Source organism: Mobula hypostoma, chromosome 15, assembly GCF_963921235.1.
Source record: "Mobula hypostoma chromosome 15, sMobHyp1.1, whole genome shotgun sequence".
Taxonomy (NCBI): Eukaryota; Metazoa; Chordata; class Chondrichthyes; order Myliobatiformes; family Myliobatidae; genus Mobula; species Mobula hypostoma.
This window is the reverse complement of record NC_086111.1, coordinates 394,386-418,393: the sequence shown is the minus strand read 5'-3', so window position 1 is coordinate 418,393 and position 24,008 is coordinate 394,386. Positions and strand designations below refer to the sequence as shown.

Sequence of the window (24,008 nt, the reverse complement as noted above, 5' to 3'; positions counted from 1 at the left end):
GAGACAGAAGTCACAAGTGGCCTGTCTGGCATCTTTATTTCACAACCCCTTGGTAACCTTCAGCACTTATAAGGTCATATTTCAGCCTGGCATTGTAATTATTAACTTCTCAGTGAATATTTCTGTTGCTGTGTACTGGAGTTGACCAAAGCCCATATCCCGGGGCCAGGTGTCATTCCCAACCTTGGCAACCTGAGTTTTGAGGCTTAGTCAAGGTCCTACGTGTATTGATAGTTCTTATTCACTAGTTAGTCACTGGTAAAACCACATTTGGAGTTCTGTGTACTGCTCTGGCCTCATCGTGCACTGTCACTTGTTCACCACAACAGGCAGGATTTTCCAATGGTCACCCATTTTAATTTTACTTCCCATTCCCAAATGTCCATCGCTGGCCTTCTCCTGGACTACACCACTCCCGTCAGGGAGGAAGCTACGTAGCATCCGTGCCAGGGACGCCAGACACAAAACCTCAGAAACAGTTACTTTCCCCAAGCTGTAAACCCGATCAACACCTCCACCCACCAACCCACTGTGCCACATCCACAAACACCACTACGTTATCACTTCCTGTCAGCGTCACCTCACTTACAGACACTCCTGTGCCTAGCATCACATTATAGACATATAATCTATGTATATAAGCTACCTTATGATTATATTTATTGTGTTTTTATCATTGTTTTCTTTATCTTATCGTGCTTTTTGTGTGCTGCATCAGATCCAGACTAACAATTATTTTGTTCTCTTTTACACTTGTGTGCTAGAAATGACATTAAACAATCTGGAATCTACTTCCACACTGGGGCCACTCTCAGGTTGGAGAAGCAACACCTCATATTCTGACTCTGTAGCCTCCAACCTGACAGCATGAAAATCAAATTCTGTTAACTTCCAGCAATCTCTCCTTCTCCCCTTCTCTTTTTATTCCCATTCCCCATTCTGGCTTCCCTCTTACCTCTCTTTTCTTGTCACCTGGCCATCACCTCCCTCTGGTGCCCTCCTCCTTCCCTTTCTCTCATGGTCCACTCTCCTCACCTATCACATTTGATCTTCTTCCACCCTTTACCTCTTCCACCTACCACCTCCCAACTTCTCACTTCATTTTCTCCCTCCCCACCCAACTACCTTCCCCTCACCTGGCTTCACCTATCACCTGCCATCTTGCACTCCTTCCCCTCCCCCCCGCCTCCTTGTTGTGGTTTCTTTCCCATTCTTTTCCAAACCCAACGAAGGGTCTTGGCCTGAAACGATGACTGTTTATTCCTCTCCATAGATGCTGCCTGACCTGCTGAGTTCCTCCAGCATTTTGTCCGTGTTGTTCTCGTTACGTGCTAGAGTAAAGACATCATTAAATTGGAGAGGGTGCAAACAGGATGTTACCAGGGCTTGGGTTATAAGAGCCAGGGAGGCTACGACTATTTTCCTAAAGCAGAGGTGATCCTTACAGATGCTTTAAAAATCAGGAGGAGCATAGATAAGCAGAATTGCCAAAGTCTTTTCCTCAGATGCAGAATTCAAAACTGGAAGATGCTTTACGGCGAGAAGGGAAATATTTACAAAGGGCCTGAGGAGCTAATTTTTCCACACAGAGGTTGGTGACTATATGAAACATGCCGCCAGAGACAGGTATGATTATGACATTTATGCAGTTACATGGATATTAAAAGTCTTAGTGGGATATGAGTCAAATGGGATGAACTCAGGCAACTTTATTGGCATGGGTGAATTGGACTGAACAGCTTTTCCCCTGCTGCATAGCTCTGTGACACTATGGTCCTGTTTGAACTATGGCTAGAGACCTTTTTTTACCAGAGCACAAATGGCTAATACAAGAAGGCGTAGCCATAATTTTAAGATGGTTGGAGGAAAGTATAGGGGGATATCGGAGGTAAGTTCTTTATACAGAGAGTGGTGAGTGCGTGCAATACCCTGCCAGGGGTGGTGGAAGAGACAGGTACATTAGGGGGATTTAAGAAATTCTGAGAGAGGTACATGGAAAAAATGGTGGGCTATGTAAGAGGAAATAACGTTAGAGTAGATTAAAAAGGTGGCCCAAGATTGTTGGCTGAAGGGCCTGTACTGTGCGGTAATGTTTTGTGTTCTATGTGGCTGTAATACTAGGCTACAATTCCCGCAGCTGTCCGTAAGGAGTTTCTACATTCTCCCTGTGACCGTGTCAGTTTCCTCTGAATGCTCCCGTTTCTTCCCGCATTCCAAAGACATGCCAGTTAACATCAGCAAGTTGTGGGCGCTCTGTTGGCACCAGGAGCATGGTGCAGTGCCCCAGCACATCTTAGACTGTGTTGAATGTTGCATTTCACTGCATGTTTTGCTGAAACAAATTAAGGTTAATCTCTTTAAAATTTCTTGTGTTTTTATGTTATTAAATCCAAATAACAGCACCATCATCTGTTTGTGAATGGTTTCTGCTCCAACTGTTCTACCGCTGGGGACAGTAATACAGCTAAATCCTAAACATCTCCAATTAACTCTCTCAGAAAACCAACACATTGACAAAACATTTGGTTACCAATCCTCACATGGATCAATGTCAATATTTTTTCTAATAATATGTCTTGAGGCATTTAACTGGATTAAAAGATGCTATGCAAATTCAAGCTGTAACTGTTGAATTCGCAGTATAACTACTTTCTGAAACTACTGTTTCTCCTTGGGTTCTCATAATATCTCTCAAAAGCTGAGACATGAAATTCCTGAGAGTTGCCCAATATTTGATCAAATGTTCCAAAAACATGGGAAATATCAATTAATTTCTATCCACTTTATTAGGAATCAATGCAGATGCTACATTTCTGAACATAACAGAAATGAAAATGCCAAAACTCACTAAATTGTGAAGTCGTCTTCTCAATTTGCCAGCAGTCGACACATGACACCCCCCCCCACACCAATTCATGTGTTCCTTCGCCCAGTGGCAACTTTCTCAGCTGCTGTGTTGTGATTGTCATGGAGAGAGTCTTTTACTAAATGAGCGAGTTCTAAGTTAAGAGACCATAAGATATAGGAGCAGAATTAGACCATCAGTTCTGCTCCACAATTCCATCATGGCTGATTTATTATCCCTCTCAACTCCATTCTCCTGCCTTCCCCCCTAACTTTCCACACCCTTTCAACCTCCACTTTAAATATAGATCTTGATTCTGGATCTAGTCCTTTGAATAGAATTGACTTTATTTCTTACATCCTTCACATACATGAGGAGCAAAAATCTTTATGTTACATCTCCATCTGTATGTGCACTGTGCAAATTATAGTAATTTGTAATAAATAGTATGTACAGTAAGATAAACAACAGAACAGTCAATGTAACTTAGAAATACAATTGTGTCAGCATAAATTAATCAGTCTGATGGCCTGGTGGAAGAAGCTGTCCTGGAGCCTGTTTGTCCTGGCTTTAATGCTGCGTTACCGTTTCCTGGATGATAGCAGTTGGAAGAGTTTGTGGTTGGGGTGACTTGGGTCCCTAGTGATCCTTCGGGCCGTTTTTACGCACCTGTCGCTGTAAATGTCCTGAATAGTGAGAAGTTCACATCTACAGATGCACTGGGCTATCCGCACCACTCTCTGCAGAGTCCTGTGATTGAGGGAGGTACAGTTCCCATACCAGGCACTGATGCAGCCAGTCAGGATGTTCTCAGTTGTGCCCCTGTAGAAAGCCCTTAGAATTTAGGGACTCATGCCGTCTGAGGTGAAAGAGGCACTGTTATGCTTTTTTCTCCACACAGCTGGTATGTACAGACCAAGTGAGGTCCTCGGTGATGTGTATACTGAGGAACTTAAAGCTGTTCACCCTCTCAACCCCAGATCCATTGATGTCAATAGGGGTGAGTCTGTCTCTGTTCCTCCTGTAGTCTACAACCAGCTCTTTTGTTTTAGCGACATTGAGGGAGAGGTGTTTTCTTCACACCACTGTGTCAAGGTGATGACTTCTTCTCTGTACGCTGTCTCATTATTATTTGACATTAGGCCAATCAGTGTACTGTCATCAGCAAATTTAATTAGCAGATTAGAGTTGTGGGTGGCGACACAGTCATGGGTATACAGAGAATAAAGGAGGGGGTTTAAGATACAACCCTGGGGGGCTCCTGTGCTGACGGTCAGAGGGGCAGAGGTGAAGCTGGAGGGAATTATGGTGTTGAGTGCTGAACCGTAGTGGTGTATGGGGTGTCAGGGAGGGGTAGCACCTCTGGTGGGGGAACATGTCGCGTCCTTTTCAAGGCGGTTAGTCCACCTTTGGTCCCCACCTGGCACTCAGCTCTCACCTGTGGCTCCCCGTAGCTGTTTGCATGCGACAGCGGCCACACCCCGGGCAACGGCTTCGACAAGCCGGCTAAACCAGGTGAGGGTAGCCGACGGGTCTCAAACCCTCGGTGAGATAGGGAGTTGTCTATCCCAGCATGTGAAGACAGACTCCGGCGGATTGAGCGGACGAGACCAATGGAAGGTCCAACGGTCAAGAAGGCGGTCTCTGCAAGCGTCGTGGAACGTGTAGAGCAGGACAAGACACAGAAGACGTCCTGGTCATCCACTGCGCCTAGTCCCGTCTCCAGCCGTCTAGACTCTGTCTTGCCACTGGATCCAGATGGGAATTGGGAAGAGAGAGTGAGGCTGACACTGCGCAACTCTCCCTCACTTAAATCCAAATCACGCGCTGGTCTCGACACCATCATAATGGTGTCGAGGTCTTCATCGACGTATGATGGACAAACAATACAACAACACAATCCAAGAACAGCATTCTCACATAAGCATCCCTCTTCTCCAGATGTGTAAGGATGATGTGTAGAGCCGTGGCTATTGCATCATCTGTCGATCGGTTGTGTCGGTAGGTGAATTGTAGAGGGTCCAGTGTGGGTGGTAGCAAACTGCAGATGTAGTCCTTGACCAGCCTCTCAAAGCATTTGCTTATTATTGAGATGAGTGCGACAGGACACCAGCTGATCAGACATGTTACCTTGGTCTTTTTAGGTACAGAAACAATGGTGGATGTTTTGAAGCAGGAGGCACTCTACACTGGGAGAGGAAGAGATTAAAAATGTCTGTAAACACGCCTGCCAGTTGTGCCGGGCACACTCTGAGTACCCACCCTGGGATGCCGTCCGGTCCCGCAGCCTTGAGGCTGTCCACTTGTTGGAAACACCTGTGTACTTCAGCCTCAGAGATGACTGAGGTGCAGATCATATCAGCAGCTCTCCTCGGGGGCTCAGTGTTGGCCACATCGAACCGAGCGTAAAAAAGATTTAGCTCATCTGGGAGAGAGGCAGCACTGTTGGCAGCACCACTGTGCTTAGCTTTGAAGTCTGCAGACCTTGCCATAAGCTGCGTGTGTTGTTGGACAGTGCTGGTCACAATCTTTTCAACAGCCTCCCATATAGGACCTTTGTAAATCAAGTGTTACTAATAGAATGGTTATATGTCATGCAACTGCAGTAATGGGAAAGGAACAAGGGGTTCTCTCAACGTCCAGTTTAATATTCATTCCTCAGCTAGCAGCTTTCAGAAAATATGTCAAATATGGAGACACAGGAGACCACAGATGCTGAAATCTGGAGCAAAATAGAAGTTGTTGGAGATAGTCATATGGTGTTTATGTGGCGTTGCATATTTAATGCTCTGTACACCCACGTTTCAGGAAGGGGAAGGAGGCAGATCACACACCACTCCTCACTGAGGGGTCAGCAGTGGAAAGGGTGAACAACTTCAAGTTCCTGTGTGTCAACATCTTCGAAGATCTAATCTGGCACAATTACAGAGAAGGTATGGCAGCGGCTAGTTTCATTAGGAATTTGGTATGCCACCTAAGGCCCGAGCAAATGCCTACAGTTGTACCGTGGAAGCGCATTCTCACTGCAGCATCTCACAGGTTCGGAAAAAGCTGTACAGGGTCGTAGACTCAGCCAGCTGCATCATGCGTACTAGCCTCCCTATTGTGATAATTACCGAGAACATCTTCAAAACGTGTGGCCTCAAGAAGGTGGCACCCACCATTAAGGACCCTCACCATCCAGGACTTCTCACTACCACCATGGGAGGGAGGAGGTACAGGAGCCTGAAGACACACATTCAATGTTTAAGGAACACACTTAAAAGTTGCTGGTGAACACAGCAGGCCAGGCAGCATCTCTAGGAAGAGGTACAGTCGACATTTTGGGCCAAGACCCCTCGTCAGGACTAACTGAAGGAAGATCTAGTAAGAGATTTGAAAGTGGGAGGGGGAGGGGGAGATCTAAAATGATAGGAGAAGACAGGAGGGGGAGGGATGGAGCCAAGAGCTGGACAGTTGATTGGCAAAAGGGATATGAAAGGATCATGGGATGGGAGCCCTAGGGAGACAGCTTATCTACTGATGTCTACTGTAAGCCTACGGACTCTCACAGCTATCTGGACTATTCCTCTTCTCACCCTGTCTCTTGCAAAAATGCTATCCGCTTCTTGCAATTCCTCCGACTCTGCCGCATCTGCTCTCAGGATGAGGCTTTTCTTTCCAGGACGAAGGAGATGTCCTTTTTTAAAGAAAGGGGCTTCCCTTCCTCCACCATCAACTCTGCTCTCAAACGCATTTCTCCCATTTCACGCACATCTGCTCTCACACCATCTCCCGCCACCCCACTAGGAATAGGGTTCCCCTTGTCCTCACCTACCACCCCACCAGCCTCCGGGTCCAACATATTATTGTCCGTAACTTCCACCACCTCCAACAGGATCCCACCACTAAACACACCTTTCCCTCCCCCTCTCTCTGCTTTTCGCAGGGATCGCTCCCTACACGACTCCCTTGTCCATTCGTCCTCCCCATCCCTCCCCACTGATCTCCCTCCTGGCACTTATCCTTGTAAGCGGAACAAGTGCTACACATGCCCTTACACTTCCTCCCTTACCACCATTCAGGGCCCCAGACAGTCCTTCCAGGTGAGGCGACACTTCACCTGTTCGGCTGAGGTGATATACTGCGTCCGGTGCTCCCGATGTAGCCTTCTATATATTGGCGAGACCCGATGCAGACTGGGAGATCCTTTTTCTCCCTCTGTCCCTCTGACTATATCCCTTGCCCATCCTCTGGGTTTTCCCCCCCTCTCCCTTTTCCTTCTCCCTGGGCCTCCTGTCCCATGATCCTCTCATATCCCTTTTGATTGGCTCCATCCCTCCCCCTCCTGTCTTCTCCTATCATTTTGGATCTCTCCCTTCCCCTCCCACTTTCAAATCTCTTACTAGCTCCTCTTTCAGTTAGTCCTGACAAAGGGTCTCGGCCCGAAACGTCGACTGTATCTCTTCCTAGAGATGCTGCCTGGCCTGCTGCGTTCACCAGCATCTTTGATGTGTGTTGCTTGAAATTCCAGCATCTGCAGATTTCCTCGTGTTTGCATTTTTTAATTCAATGTTTTAGGAACAGCTTCTTCCCCTCTGTCATCAGATTTCTGAATGGACAATGAACACATGAACTCTACCTCACTAATCTTTTTGCTCTCTTTTTGCACTACCTATTAATTTTATATTTTATCTTATTGTAATTTATAGTTTTTTTATTATATATTGCAATATATTCTTGCCACAAAACAACATATACCCAGTGATATTAGACCTGATTCTGATCTGAAATCAAGAGGGGAGGATTTCGCCCAAGATGCTGTGGTAAAGGTGACCCATACAGTTCTCAATAGCAGAGGTTGCTACTGGTGTGATCTTATAGCAAGAAACCATTGGAAACTGATCTCAGCAGTAAAGAACTCTCTCCTTGGCAACCACAACAGAGCAGCCAAGGAGGTTGCCATTGTGGATGAGGGAAAACATGGCCGACGGGGTGTATCAACTGTTGGTAAAGATAAAGACTACGCCACGAATAACACTTCCCCACAATAAGACATGGGAGCACACAATACTGAAAGTTCAAGATGGTTCAGATAGACAGCTACCCAGTGTTCCAGTGGTGGGGGTCCTATTAATGCACATCTCGCCATTGACTTGCTTGTTGTTTTACTAAAGTTAAAAATAATTGTTTCAGTATGCAGATCATTAATCAATAAGGCAGAGATGAGGATTGTACATGTTGATGATGTCATTGTGAGCACAAAACAGGTTATGCTAAATGATTGTGGCCTAGAAATGTTTTGTCCAATTTCCTGAAGGAAAAGGCTTCTTAATGTAGTAGAGTCGTACAGCACGAAAACAGGCCCTTGAGCCCAGCTGCTCCACGCCAACAAAGATACTATCTAAGACAGTTCCATTACCCGCGTTTGGCCCATGTCCCTCTAATTTTTTACTCTCCATGTACCTGTCTCAGCCATTTCCTCTGGCAGCTCGTTCCATTTATGGAACATAGTCTGGGTGAAATATTTCTTCAGATTCCGATTAATTCTCACTTCTCTCACCTTAAACCTAACCTCTAGTTCTTAGATTTCCAACAACAGGTAAAAGTCAGTGTGCATTCACCCCCATCTATGTCCCTTCATGATTTTATATACCTTAATAGTACCACCCCTCATTCTCCTACACTCCAATGAATAATGTCCAAGTCTGCTCAAACTCTCCACAACTCAGTCCCTGCAGTCCCAGCAACATGCTCATAAGTCCCTTCTGCACCCTTTCTAGCTTAATAGCAACTTTCCAATAGCGGGGTGTTCGATCCCGCTAAAATGTGCTCAAGCCACTTCCCTGGTTTAATAGCTTATATCTCCTTTTCTATTAAACAAATGGCAGAACAAACATTAAAAGTATGAAAGAAAGGTTGAAAGTGCCTCCTTCATAAGTAAATATGGAAGTCATGGCTCATATTAATAAGACCATAACACATAGGAGCAGAATTAGGCCATTCAGCCCATCGAGTCTGCTCCGCCATTCCAGCATGACTGATTTATTATCCCCCTCAACCCCATTCCCGTCTTCTCCCCATAACCTTTGACTCCCTTAAAAATCAAGAACTTATCAACTTCCACTTTCAGTATACCCGATGACATGGCCTCACAGCTGTCTGTGGCAATGAATTCCAGAGATTCTCCACCCTCTGGCTAAAGACATTCCTTCTCTTCTCTGTTCTAAATGGATGTCCGTGAGGCTGCGACCCTGGATCCTAGACCCCCCCACTACAGGAAAGGCCTTTCCCATGTCCATTCTATCTAGACTTTCCATTACTCAACGTAATCTGCAATTTTAGTGCAACTTTCTCCCGTGAATGTCTCTCTCCAAAAGGTTCAGCTTTGACCAGAAAGCTTCAATCGCCTCGTACATGTCCGCAACAGTGTGGTTGTTGCCTTGTAATTGCAGATTATGTTGATTTAGATGAGACATGTTGTCACACAAAAAAAGAACACGTGCCATCACCTTGTTGTCACTTAAAAACCTCTTAAATCCTTGGGCTTTTTGGCTCTGTAGGCTGGATACAAATGACACAAGCTCATCGTGCAGGTCGCACACCCTCTCCAACACACGGCCTTTGCTCAGCCAGCAAATATCATTATGCAGCAAAAGATCTTTGTGTTCCGCTGACATTTCCTCCAGCAATGCTTTGAAAAGGCGATGGTGCAGACTAGAACTCTCATGAGCAAGATCTACCAGTCTCGTCACAGTATCCATCGCCTCTTTCATTTCCCCACACAGTTTAGCACACAACACTGATTTGTGAATAATGCAATGAAATGCCAAGAGTGCTGGGTTAACAGCAGCAAACCTGCTTACCAACGGTGACAACGGACACAATTTTGCTCACATCCAAGTCATTCTTCTCAAAGAACTGTGTCAATCATTAAAAATTATTTCCCCAGTTGTGTGCCCGGACAGAGGAAGCAAACAAAGTAGCTCTTCCCGAAAGGTCTTCCCATCAAACAATCTTGCGAACACAGACAGCTCTTCCATATCCGTTCGGCCACGGGATGAGTCTATGGCTAGTGATATGGCTTCTGCTTTCTCCAAATCAGTGCGTAAATTGGAAAAACACTCCTCTGCTAAAACTTCTACTCTTCTTGTTGCCGTGTTAGCCGACAATGGCACCATCTTTAATAGCTCCACAACCGTTTTCTTCGTTTTCTCATCATCACTTAAAACTTCGCCAACCATACCAATTGCACACGTTTTAATCAACTCGGCATCAGCAAATGGCTCCTTAGCTTCGGCAAGATTCCATGACACGTGCAATGATGCAGCTGTTGTGTTCTCTCGTGCAGATGTTGACTTACAGATAGTAGAAACGGAGTGCTTGTATGATGTTATCATATTAGCAATTTTGTGTTTGCATTGATCTGATTTTGCAGGGTAGTTGGCATTAAAACTGGCAGCATGCATAGTGTTGAAGTGCGGCTTTAGATTTTCTGATTTGCAGACAGCTACGGACTGCATGCATATTAAGCATGTCGGTTTAACAATGGTGTGGTCCAGTAAAATAAAACAAACTGATCAGTCCAGTCAGATTTGAACTGACCGTTTTCCTGGTCGACTTTGTTGGTTCGTGCCGCTGTCTAGTCAAGGTCCGTAGAGAGCGCGCAGTAGGTGGCTACAGGTCAAGTGTACGGTGTGGGATGAGGTTAAAATAAATTAGAGCAGCGCGCGCTTTATTTACATGTTATGACAAGTGCGTTCACGTAAGTGCCAATGGGTTGGCACGGTCCAGACACTTGGTTCTCATGGTCCGGACCTGGCCCGCAGTCCGCCTATGGGGGTTATCTGCTGTATGGAGCAACAGAAGAATTGGTGGGACTTCCATTTCGAAATAGTGGAAAATTTATCAAAATGTCAAAAACAAATATTTTACAAAGAAAAGAAATTATAGTGTATGCCCCCTTTAAAATGTATGTCTTTTAGTGCTGCAGGGTGTTTCACATACTGCTATATTTTTCAGAATACATCCATGCCTTTTCATATCTTTAATGGTTTCAGACAGGAAGCCCTTCTCAGAAATGGGAAAAAAAATTCTAATCCATCACACTAACATTCTGTACTGAAAATTCTCCAAAAAAATATACACTAGCAGTCAAAGACGTCATTCATAAAATTGTGCATGGATTAGAGTTCAGAACACATGTAGTTACAGTAGATATTCAATTAATATTAATATGAAATATCTGTAAACAGGGAAACAGATAACGTGTTATTGAGTTGAAACATTAATTTTGTCTCTCTTTTTCCTTCCACAGATGTTAGCTGAACAGCTGAGAACTTAAAGCATTGTCAGTTTTGCTTTTCAGTGTCTTTTGTTTGCAGAATTTTGGAAGGTGAGTGGGTTTAGGAAATGATAGGTTATAAGACCATCAGATATAGGAGCAGAAGTAGGCCATTCGACCCATTGAGTCTGCTTCGCTATTCAATCATGGGCTGATCCAATTCTTCCAGTCAACCCCACTCCCCTGCCTTCTCCCCATACCCTTTGAAGCCCTGGCTAATCAAGAACCTATCTATCTCTGCCTCAAATACACCCAATGACTTGGCCTCCACAGCCACACATAGCAACAAATTCCACAGATTTACCACCCTCTGACTAAAGTAATTTCTCCGCATCTCTGCTATAAATGACGTCCTTCAATCCTGAAATCGTGCCCTCTTGTCCTAGATTCCCCTGCCATGGGAAATAACTTTGCCATATCTAATCTGTTCAGGCCTTTTAACATTTGAAATGTTTCTATGTAATCCCCCCTCAGTCTCCTGAACTCCAGGGAATACAGCCCAAGACCTACCAGACATTCCTCATACAGTAAGCCTTTCATTCCTGGAATCATTCTTGTGAATCATCTCTGAACCCTCTCCAATGTCAGTGTATCCTTTCTAAAATAAGCAGCCCAAAACTGCACACAACACTCCAAGTGTGGTCTCACGAGGGCCTTATAGAGCCTCAACATCACATCCCTGCTCTTATATTCTATACCTCTAGAAATGAATGCCAACATTGTATTCAGCTTCTTCACCACCAACTCAACCTGGAGGTTAACCTTTAGGGAATCTTGCAGAAGGACCCTTTGCATCTCTGCATTTTGAATTCTCTCCCCATCTAAATAATAGTCTGCCTGTTTATTTCTTCCACCAAGGTGCATGACCATACACTTTCCAACATTGTATTTCATTTGTCACTTCTTTGCCAATTCCCTTAAACTATCCAAGTCTCTCTGCAGGATCTCTGTTTCCTCAACACTACCCGCTCTTCCACCTATCTTTGTATCATTGGCAAATTTAGCCACAAATCCATTAGTCCCATAGTCCAAATCACTGACATACATCGTAAAAAACAGCGGTCCCAACACCGACCCCTGTGGAACCCCACTGGTAACCGGCAACCAGGTAGAATAGGATCCCTTTATTCCCACTCTCTGTTTTCTGCTGATCAGACAATGCTCCACCCATGCTAGTAACTCCCCTGTAATTCCACTTCACACTATCCATCTGTAAGATCAGGACACTGGGAGAGGCTGCTCATCTTGGCTTCTTCTTGCCAAACACTCAGCTGGAATTCAGGATTTTCTGCCTATGGTCAAGTCATTGCTTGCACCCCTCTCCACCTTGTGATCTCTCCAGCAGCTGGATATCCAATTCAAGTGGACCCATGTGATCAAAAATACCCCATTCTTTGGATTGGATAACAAGCTGTACCAGTTATGTTTTTAATTGGAAACATTCCTTTCCCTTCAACGGATTTTTATGAAAACAAAACTCAAGGTGCGGTGTATAACTCATAGGCCATCTGCTTTGCTCTGTTATGTCCTTTCTGTTACATCTGAGTTGGATATGACTCACATTAGACTTCTCTGCTTCAGCTAGTCTGCAGACTTGGAGTAAGAAACACTGTCTCAGATCTTATGATATCTCTTACTATCTCTTCATTCAGTTAGTCCTGACAAAGGGTCTTAGCCTGAAACGTCGACTGTACCTCTTCCTAGAGATGCTGCCTGGCCTGCTGTGTTCACCAGCAACTTTGATGTGTGTTGGGTCAAGTAGCATTGGTGGGATGGTCAGCTTTTTCGGGTCAAGACTACATCCTGATGCAGGGTCTCGATTCAAACTTGAAATGGTGACAATTTCTTCCTCTTCCATGACAGATGCTGCTCGACCCGCTCTGGCAGTTTTTGCCTCCAGATTCCAGTGCCTCTCATCTCCTGTGTCCCTCGTCTGAACCAAGGACTCACCTCTATGTGAAACTTCCAAAATAGCGAAATACCTAAGGGAGCGCTGGCCAGACGCATCTCGGCAAAGAAGGCAGATATTTGGGCCACCATGTCCATATTGGTCAAAACCATCTATGTGACTTAACTTCACCATCCTAGTTCTAGATCTGAGGCCTTGTAGTTTCGGCATACCAAATGCCCGACCACATATGTCACAATAAAGTGGAGGTTGGTAGTTTCTTGATCAGTAAGGGCTCAAAGGTTATGGATAATGCAGGAGAATAGAGTTGAGAGGGAAAATAAATCATCCATGAATGAATGGTGGAGCAGTTTCGATGGACAAATGGCCTAATTCTGCTCCTATTTTTTGAATGGTGTTATGGTTCCATCCTTTCCTTACATTTACTGAATTTGAAACTCAACTCTACTTCCCGTCACTGCCAGCTTCCACACTGATATTCTTTACTCCTATCAGCAATGAACAGTGCCAGGAGCACAGTGCACAAGCCACTGTAGAGTGTTGTGGTTTCAGCCCAGCACATCATGGAAACCAGCCTCCCCTCTAATGATTGGCCATACTTCTCACTGCCTCAGTAAAGCAACCAGGATAATCAATGACCCCACCAACCCCAGACACTCTCCCTTCTCCCATCAGGCAGAAGACACAAAAATCTGAGATCACATATTACCAGGCTCAAAGACAGTTTCTGTCCCACTCTTGAATGAACCTCTTGTATTATCACAATCTACCTCGATATGACCTTACTTGCATTGCACTTTCTCTGTAGCTTCTATACTAGGCACATCTTCTCTCACCCCGATTCTCTACTTTCCATAGGGATTGGTCTCCACATAACTCCTTTGACCACTCATACCTCCTGGTACTTGTCTCTGCAAGAGTGACAAGTCCTACACCTCCTCCCTCACTACCACTCAGCATCCCAAAAAGTCCCACCAGGTGAGGTGACACTTCAGCTGCAAGTCTGTCTGGGTCATTTTTGTATCCAGCGCTCCTGGTGCGGCCTGCTCTACACCTGTGAGACCTGACGTAGATTAGGGGATTACTCTATCAAGGGCCTGCGTTCTGTTCGGAAGAGGGGGGATTTCCCTTTAGCCACCCATTTCAATTCAACGTCCCCATTCCCATATGTCAGTCCATGGCCTTCTCTGCTGCCATGATGTAGCCACACTGAGGTTGGAGACACAACAACTCATATTCCGTCTGGATAACTTCCAACTGATGGCATGAACATCGATTTCTCAAACGTCTGGTAATTTCTATTCACCAACACCCCCCCCCCTGCCCCCAGCTCTCAATTTCCATTCCCAATTCTGGCTTGTCTCTTACCCTTTCTTCTCTCCTAATCTGTCCAGCAATTCTCTCTGGTGCCCCTCCTATTATATTTTGTAACTCCAGAAACTAATAAAAGAAACGTGGCAGACTGGGTACACTCGTGTACTTGGTTTACTATCCTTCTGCACACATATGATACGGTGCTATTCACATACTTCTTACATATAACTCATAATGCATTATGTAGACAAATAAAGAATGTTTAATCAAAGAATATATTTATAATATTACTCAAATATTAAATACACAAACCGCCTCCCTGCTTAGCTATAAACTCCAACTCAATATAGAATGCAGCTCAACATATACTATATATAACATGTTATATAATACAACTACTATAAACATAGAAGATAGAAACCTACAGCACATTACAGGTCCTTCAGTCCACAATGTCATGCTGACCATGTAACCTACTCCAAAAGCTGCCTAGAATTTCTCCAGTGCATAGCCCTCTATTTCTAAGCTCCATGTACCTATCTAAGGCTCCGTCCACACTACGCCAGATAACTTTGAATACGCCGGTTTTGAGTAAAAACAACGGGCGTCCACACTAAGCGTTTTTCAAAATATCTCTGTCCACATTAGACGGATATTTGGGCGAATCTCCTCCTACTGGGCATGCGCAGGACACAGAAAACAAGCGAAGAGGAAACAAAATACTTGGTGCGCGTTTGTCCAGCTACAGAGTAGAAAAAAATTAAAAGGAATTGCTCTTGGCTCTCGCACAGGAGGACTTAAAACTAAAAAAAAACAAATACTGGAGCGTATGGAGGCAACCGATAGGGAGTTCACGGACAGTATGACAACGAACATTGAAAAACTGACTAACTCTGTTGCATTAATAAGGCACCTTGTTAAATGTATAAAACATCTGCATCGGTGTTATCTTGTATTTCCATACAATGTTACATTAGGCTGTTACACGTCTATTGTCAGAGAAGTACTTGCATAAATAGGTAAACCACCTTCATACAAGCAAGGACAGAAAACAGGGCAAAGTGAGTATACTTATTTATTCAGTAAGCTATGGGTCAAAGTATTTGGTGCGTACATTTCTAACTCTTCTGGCTTCAGTCTCGTTGCCGTCTGTTCTGAAATTGTTAGGTTCTGTGAAGCGCAGAATCAAATATCGCTGTGATGATTGTACGCTCTAGTATCAATCGTTTGGCGACAATAAAGTAGTAAAAAGAAGAATAATAAGAGGAAAACTATGAAATACCGCGCTGCCGCCATCTGTTCCGGCACGTCATGACAACGGTTTTAAAAAGCTCCGGTTACCCCGTACACACTGCAACGGATATTAGGCGTTTCCAGATTTATTCACTCTGGAGATCGTTTCTGAAAATCTCCGTTTTCAGGGGCTGAAAATGCCGTTTCAGTGTGGACGGAAGGTCAAAGCGAAGAGAAAAGGCTTCATTTTCAAAATGATCTGGCGTAGTGCGGACGTAGCCTAAGATTCTCTTAAAAGACTCTATTCTATCCGTTTCCACCGCCACCGCCAGCAGTGCATTCCAAACATCCACCACTCTCTGTGTGAAAAACTTACCTCTGACGTCCCCTCGGTACCTATTTCCAAGCACCTTAAGACTATGCTCCCTCATTTTAGCCATTTCAGCCCTGGAGAAAAGCCTCTGACTATCCACACGATCAATGCCCCTCATCATCTTGTACACCTCTATCAGGTCACCTCTCATCCTCCGTCACTCCAAGGAGAAAAGGTCAAGTTGACTCCACTTATTCTCATAAGGTATGCCCTCCAATCCAGGCAACATCCTTGTAAATCTCCTCTGCATGCTCTCTATAGTATCCATATCCTTCCTGTAGATAGGTGACCAGAACTCCAAGTGCGATCTAACCGAGGTCTTATATAGCTGTAACATTACCTCACAGCTCTTGGACTCAAGACATCTAAAGCATATTAATAAATTTTACAAGTAAATTTTATGTTGTCCCATTCAGGCCTAAAAATTTAATCACTGTGGAAGATCACTTACTCTTGTGAGGTAACATCTTTCCTGACATTGGGGGTGGGGGGAGACGTGGCTGTGAATCAAGCTCAGGTTCTGGGGCCTCCTCTGTGGAATCTCACTGACTCTGCTCTCCTCAACTGATCAAGTTGCTACCAATCTCCAGTGTCTCTGGAAGTGGCCCAGTTCTATCCTTAATCATGCAGTACCCACTTTTGATCACCTCTGTAGTGGCAATGGCCGGGCCTGTTTGTTCACGAGTGAAATATTGAACATCCTTGTTTGAGGATCCCTCAATTTGTCTCAGCTGTTTGTCCTGCATACTCCTTCTGAAATTGGGTTTGGGACAGCATAGCTGGTGAGTGGTTGGTTGTGGACTGTGCTGCATTGATAAATACAAGGAGGAAGTTGGTGAGATTCTGATTCAGTGTTAGTGTAGTGTGTTCTGCTGATACTGCTCACAGTGCATTCTTTGGACTCCAGACAAAGCTTTTTACAAAGCCATTTGTAGCTGGGTGGTACAGTGCAGATGTAATATGTCTTATTCCATTCATTTTCAGGAATGACTGAAACTGTTCCACAACACACTATGGTCCATTGCCACTGCCACTAACTAATTGTTCTGGAACACCAGCCCTTGAGAGGAGATTTCTCGAGAGGAGCCCATCAACAGTGTGTACCTCAGGACTCACACCACCCTGGTTCAGGAACAGTTATTACCCCTCAACCATCAGGAAGGAGGTACAGGAGCCTCAGGACTCACACAACCAGGTTCGGGAACAGTTATTACCCCTCAACCATCAGGAAGGAAGTACAGGAGCCTCAGGACTCTCACAACCAGGTTCAGGAACAGTTATTACTCCTCAACCATCAGGAAGGAGGTACAGGAGCCTCAGGACTCACACCACCCTGGTTCGGGAACAGTTATTACCCCTCAACCATCAGGAAGAAGGTACAGGAGCCTCAGGACTCTCACAACCAGGTTCCGGAACAGTTATTAACCCTCAACCATCAGGAAGGAGGTACAGGAGTCTCAGGACTCACACCACCCTGGTTCGGGAACAGTTATTACCCCTCAACCATCAGGCTCTTTAACTTCACTTGCACTTCACTGAACTGTTCTCACAATTTTCATTCAAGGACTCTTCATCTCATGCTCTCGATATATATTGTTGTTTATTTTTCTTTTTGTATTTGCACAGTTAGTTGTCTTATGCACACCGGTTGTCACCTGTTGATACAATCTTTCATTGATTCTAATATGATTATTGGATTTATTGAGTTTGCCCACAAGAAAATGAATGTTAGGGTTGTATATGGTGACACATATGTACTTTGGTAATAAATTTACTTTGAACTTTGCTGTAGTGTTTGATGTTTTATTTTCCACACATGCTGCCTGATCTACTGTGTGTTAGTTTAAATTTATCTTTACTTTTAGCTGTACAGTAACAAGGCAAGAGTTCTCACTGTCAGGATGTGCAGAAGGCAAGAGGATGTGAAGATCAAAATATGATTGGCTTTAATTTTGTCCGGAGTCTTACTATCCATGTGTCTTAATGATTGTTATGTTTTGTATGGCCATGCAGTTTAATTTATATGCCATCTTTGTAGAACCTTAATTCATTACGATACATCTTCATTGCACGTTTGTTCCCATGTGGTTCGTGGCAAATGTAGGCTGCTGACTACAATACGTTCAGTGGCCACTTTATTAGCAACAAGAGGTATCTAATAAAGTGGCCACTGGGTGTATGTTCCTGCTGTTCAGCTGTTGTAGCCCAGCATTTCAAGGTTTGACATATTGTGCATTCAGAGATGCTTTTCTGTATACCAATTGTTGCAACATGTGGTTATTTGAGATACTGCCCTCTTCCTGTCAGCTTGAACCAGTTCTGGTCATTCTTGTCCAACCTATCTCATTAGTGAGATGTTGCTCACTGGATGTCTTTTTGTCATTTGCACTATTCTTTGTAAACTCTAGCCACTGTTGTGCATGAAAATCCCAAGAGATCAGCAGATTCTGGGATACTCAAACCACCCTGTCTGGCACCATCAATCATTCCATGGTCTAAGTCACTTAGATCATATTTCTTCCCCATTCTGATCTTTGGTCTGAACAACAACTGAACCTCTTGACCATGTGTGCATGTTTTTATGATTGAAGTGCTGCCAGATGATCAGCTGATTAGATATTAGCATTAGCAAACAGATGTACAGGTGTACCTGATAGAGTGATTATTGAATATATATACCCACATTCTTTTACACTGAGAAAAAAAACTTTACACCATGCCTACTGCTTCCTTCTTAGAGCAGGGTACTGCTGATTTGCTAGGAACAAAGGCAGAGCAATTGTGGGAAGCCAGCAGACCACTTTCATGAAAACACTCCTTTGATCCCATAACCATTTTTGAAGATGAGTGCCATTTCAAAGTAGGCATGGTGGCGCCTCTAATTTCTTAAAAGTTTCTGCAGATTTGACACATCATCTAAATCTTTGACCAACTTCTATAGATGCACAGTAGTCAGTATTCTGAATGATTGCATCATGGCCTGGTATTAGTGTATAGAAACATAGAAACATAGAAAATAGGTGCAGGAGTAGGCCATTCGGCCCTTTGAGCCTGCACCGCCATTTATTATGATCATGGCTGATCATCCAACTCAGAACCCCGCCCCAGCCTTCCCTCCATATCCCCTGATCCCCGTAGCCACAAGGGCCATATCTAACTCCCTCTTAAATATAGCCAATGAACTGGCCTCAACTGTTTCCTGTGGCAGAGAGTTCCACAGATTCACCACTCTCTGTGTGAAGAAGTTTCTCCTAATCTCGGTCCTAAAAGGTTTCCCCTTTATCCTCAAACTGTGGCCCCTTGTTCTGGACTTCCCCAACATCGGGAACAATCTTCCTGCATCTAGCCTGTCCAATCCCTTTAGGATTTTATACATTTCAATCAGATCCCCCCCTCAATCTTCTAAATTCCAACGAGTACAAGCCCGAGTTCATCCAGTCTTTCTTCATATGAAAGTCCTGCCATCCCAGGAATCAATCTGGTGAACCTTCTTTGTACTCCCTCTATGGCAAGGATGTCTTTCCTCAGATTAGGGGACCAAAACTGCACACAATCCAAAACTGCACACAATATAGCCCAGCCCAGCCGATCACAGAAAAAGGCCTCTGTGATTCAACACATCTACAGTTAGCACCACCACAATTAAGCAGCTCCTATCATTAAGGACCCCACCATTCAGTCCGTGCTCTCTTCTCATTGTTGCCATTGGGAAGGAGACACAGGAGCCCCAGGTCCCACACCACCAGGTTCAGGAACAGTTATTACCCCTCAACCATCAGGCTCCTGATGCAGTGTGGTTAACTTTACTCACTACAACAGTGAACTGATTAGTGAACACAGCCAATGGATTCCCTTTCAAGAACTTGGCAACTCGTGTCCTAAGTATTATTTATTTCCTTAATTAGTTATTATTATTAGTTTCATTTCTGTACTTGCACACTTTGTCTAATTTTCCACATTGGTTGTTTGCCAGTCTTTATGTGTAGTTTCTCATCAATTCTATCGTAGTTTGTTGTTCTACTATGAATGCCTGCAAGGAAATGAATCTCAGGGCAGTATCTGGTGACGTATACGTACTTTGATGATAAAGGTACTTTGAACTTTCATAGATCTGCAATGCCCAAGCATGGCACCATGCATCAGTCGATAATCAGTATGTGCCCAGTTAACCTCAATATGAATATGAGGAATAGGAGCAGGTATAGGCCCACAGACTAGCCCAGTCTGCTCGGCTGTACACCCATACAGTGTGGAAACAGGCCTTTTAGCCCAATTCGTCTGTAAAGTACACTGCCATTCAACAAGATCATGCCTGATGCAATCTTGGCCTCAACACCACTTTCCCAGCCTCTCCCGTTCCCCCTTGACTCCATTCTAAGTTAAAAATCTATCAATCCTTATGTGCAGTGACTCTGCCTCAGAATCCGAATCAGATTTAATACAGTATATCGTGAAAATTATTGTTTTGCAGCAGTACAGTGTAATACATAAAAATACTATAACTACAATAAGAGATATATATTTAACAATTAAATTAAATATGTAGTTTAAAAACAGAAAAAATACTGAGGTAGTGAGCTGAGATCAGCTTCCTATGGTTTCTCACTGCAAGGTAACAGCAGCTGCAACCTCTGCCATCAGGAACTGTACAGGTCACCTTTACCACAGCATCTGGAGTGAAAACTCCCCCTCATGATTTTGTTTTAGAGGTATAGTTTCATGATTTTTCAGAGGCCCCCCATTTAGTACTAAATACTTCCCCCATTTAGCACATTAAATTAAAGTAAACTCCATTGTCCAGGTGTGTTATTTTTGTGGCATTGTGCTATGCCTTAGATGTCACCTGTGTTGTAATCAGATATGAGCTTATCATCGACATATGTTGTGAAATGTGTTGTTTTGCATCAGCAGTACAATACATAAAAATACTATATGCTGCAATAAGAAATGTAAAAAATAAGTAGCGCACAGAGCAAAATAATGAGGTAGTGCTCATGGGTTGGTTCACTGCGTATTCAGAAATCTGATGTTGGAGGGGAAGAAGCTGTTCCTAAAACATTGAGTGTGTCTCTTCAGGCTCTTGTACTCCTCTCTGATGGTAGTAAGAAGAGAACATGTCCTGGGTGATGGAGGTCCTTAATGAGGGATGCCATCTTTTGGAGCCATTGCCTTTTGAAGATGTCTTCTATGCTGGGGAGGGTAGAACCCATGATGGAGCTGCCCAGTTTGCAAGCCTCCGCAGCTCTTTCCAGTCCTGCTGCATTCAAATCCAGTGCAGAGGAATCGACACAAAATGCTGGAGGAACTCAGCAGGCCAGGCAGCATCTATGGAAAAAAAGCACAGTCGACGTTTTGGGCTGAAACCCTTCGGCAGGACTGGATAAAAATCTGAGGAGTAGATTTGAAAGCTGGGGGGAAGGGTGAGAAACGGCAGGCAATATACAAGAGGCCACACTGAGAACCGACGTTGATTGGGAGACCGCTTTGCCGAGCATCTACGCTCCTTTGCCAGAACAAGCAGGATCTCCCAGTGGCCATCCATTTTAATTCCACTTCCCATTCCCATATGTTCATCCATGGCCTCCTCCACTGTCGGGATAATGCCACACTTAGGTTGGAGGAACACCACCTCGTATTCCATTTGGGTAGCCTCCAACCTGACAGCATGAATATCGATCTCTCAAACTTCCAGTAATGCCTCCACCACCCCCTCCCCATTTCCCATTCCCTTGACCCTCTCTCATGTTACCTCCTTGCCCGCCCATCGCCTCCATCTGATGCTCCTCCTCCCCTACCTTCTTCTTTCTTCCATGGCCTGTCTCTTTCACCAATCAACTTCCTAGCTCTTTGCTTCATTCCTCCCCCACCTAAATTTCACCTATCACCTGGCATTTCTCTCCTCCCTCCCCCCCAGCTTTCAAATCTACACCTCATTTTTTTTTCTCCTGTCCTGCTGAAGGATTTCAGCCCAAAATGTCGACTGTGCTTTTTTTCCATAGATGCTGCCTGGCCTGCTGAGTTCTCCAGCATTTTGTGTGTGTTGCTCGGATTTCCAGCATCTGCAGATTTTCTCTTGTTTTCAGAGGAACCCACGTTGACGTTCCCACACAGCAGTGAGAGAATGCCATCTTTCAGATGGATGTTAAACAGCAGCCCACACAGGTTTTCTAAGCTAGATGTCCATAATTCCATGTCAAAGATTCGGTGAAGACATGTGAGTTTATCTAAGGTGTCCTGGCTCCTGCATACCTCCTAACCATCATCATCAAATGATGATTTAATTCATCACATGCACATCTCTCCCCACCATCAGCAGCAAAAAGGTAACATCTATTATCAAAGTACCCTGCGCCAAGGTCAAGGTATCTTCTGGCAGCTACCATTCAGCAGGAGGCACAGAAGCCCACACCACGTGGTGACTTTTGACCACAAGACCTAGGAGCAGATTAGGCCATTCAGCCCAAGTCTGCTCTGCCGATTGACCATGGCTGATCTACTTTCCCTTTCAACCCTTCTTTTGGATCAGATATTCCACTAATGAACCCCTCTCGGATAAATGTAGCCGATTTCACAGGAGAGTCCCGGACGTCCGCTAATATTTAATCCTCAGTTAACTTAGGAGTACAGAGCAAATTTATTCATTTTTTATCGTCTGTGGGAGATTGCCATGCACAAATTTTCTGCTATGCCTCCCAGATTTTAATACTGATTGCATTTGTAAACTATTTAGTTAGCTACAAGGCAGGGCACAAGGAACAGCATAAAACTCTTTCTAAACTGAGGGTGAACGAAATAGGCTTCCTCAGGGCATATAATCGCGTCGAAAGCTTCTTTATTAAACTGTAGCCTCCCGGACACATCGAGGAAAATATGTGGCCGTTCTCAGCCGATATGAAAAGACGACACTGGCAGTAAAATGTTAGTGCTGTAGAAAGAGTATTCCGCTGACGAATGTTCATGCACACGTAAACACACACACACACGTTGCGAAAGACAAGCAAACTATTGTAAAGCAAGCAGAGAAACACAACCCAAAGACGGAAGCGTTTGGCTTTGCCGTCTCCTCCCGTCATGATCACGGACAAGCAATAACAAAAGGCGGTTCATTTATTTAATTTTCCCCCTCTCTGCAGAACCTTGGCGGTGTTTACCGTAATTAATCTGGACCCACCCTGATCTCCTACAACTTCCAAAAGATACAATATGAATGAAAACGATGATATTTCAGGAAAATACAGCGAATATTCTAAATCTGAAGCAACGAAAGTACCAGCGCAATAGTCACATGTTTCAACAGATAAAAACTTGTCTGGTGTCTCATTACAGTCTGCGTTACCTCGGCAATGCTGGCGGATGGAGCCTGCGGCTCTCTCCTATGGAAACATGACGGCGAGAAGTTCTCCCCTGTAACCTTTACCTCGACGCCGGCCCTGGGAAAACTAGCGAGCAGCGGCTCTGCCCGCACGCTACTCTCAGCCCTCGGGTTGCTTCATGCGAGCGAAGCAACAGCTCCGCCCCGCTTCGCTTATCATTCCATATGTGTGAGATGTCGCCAGCGACAGACTCCTCTCGCCGCCACCCCGCGGCGATCATATCGACCGGGCAAATACTGAGAGATAGGCCGCCTCATCTTGGCAGTGTGTCAAGCGGCAACAATCGCTTTCCTTTCAGGAAGGGGAATTTCTAAAAGTGTAATTTCCAAACTTAATCGTACGCCATTCTAAGGAACTTCGGGTTCGTTGTATGCAATATTTGTTATCCTTCCAAATGAGTGAGGGCAAAGTGGATAAAATCATAAATGGCCTGTATCAGACTGTGTCGCGCGCACAAAATGCTGGTCAGGCGGCGACTATGAAAAGGAATAAACAATCGACGTTTCCGGCGGAGACCCTTCGATCAGGATTGGAAAGGAAAGGGGAAGAAGGCGGAGGGAGGGAAAGGAGTACAAAGTGGCCAGGTGAAGGGGAGGGAATGTGGGGGCAGTGGGTATGAAGTGAGAAGCTGGGAGGTG

At 44.6% G+C, this 24,008-nt stretch overlaps 1 protein-coding gene across 2 annotated transcripts in view; it reads right to left on the bottom strand.

The window, feature by feature from the left end:
* The window catches only part of LOC134356622 (ETS domain-containing protein Elk-1-like), a 177,362-nt gene extending 153,869 nt beyond the window's left edge, over nucleotides 1-23,493 (bottom strand). For both annotated transcript variants that reach the window (XM_063067566.1, XM_063067567.1), the window contains exon 1: nucleotides 23,334-23,493. The gene's annotated coding sequence lies outside the window, so the exon portion shown is untranslated. The remainder of the gene's footprint in view (nucleotides 1-23,333) is intronic.
* Between the last annotated feature and the right edge of the window lie 515 nt (nucleotides 23,494-24,008).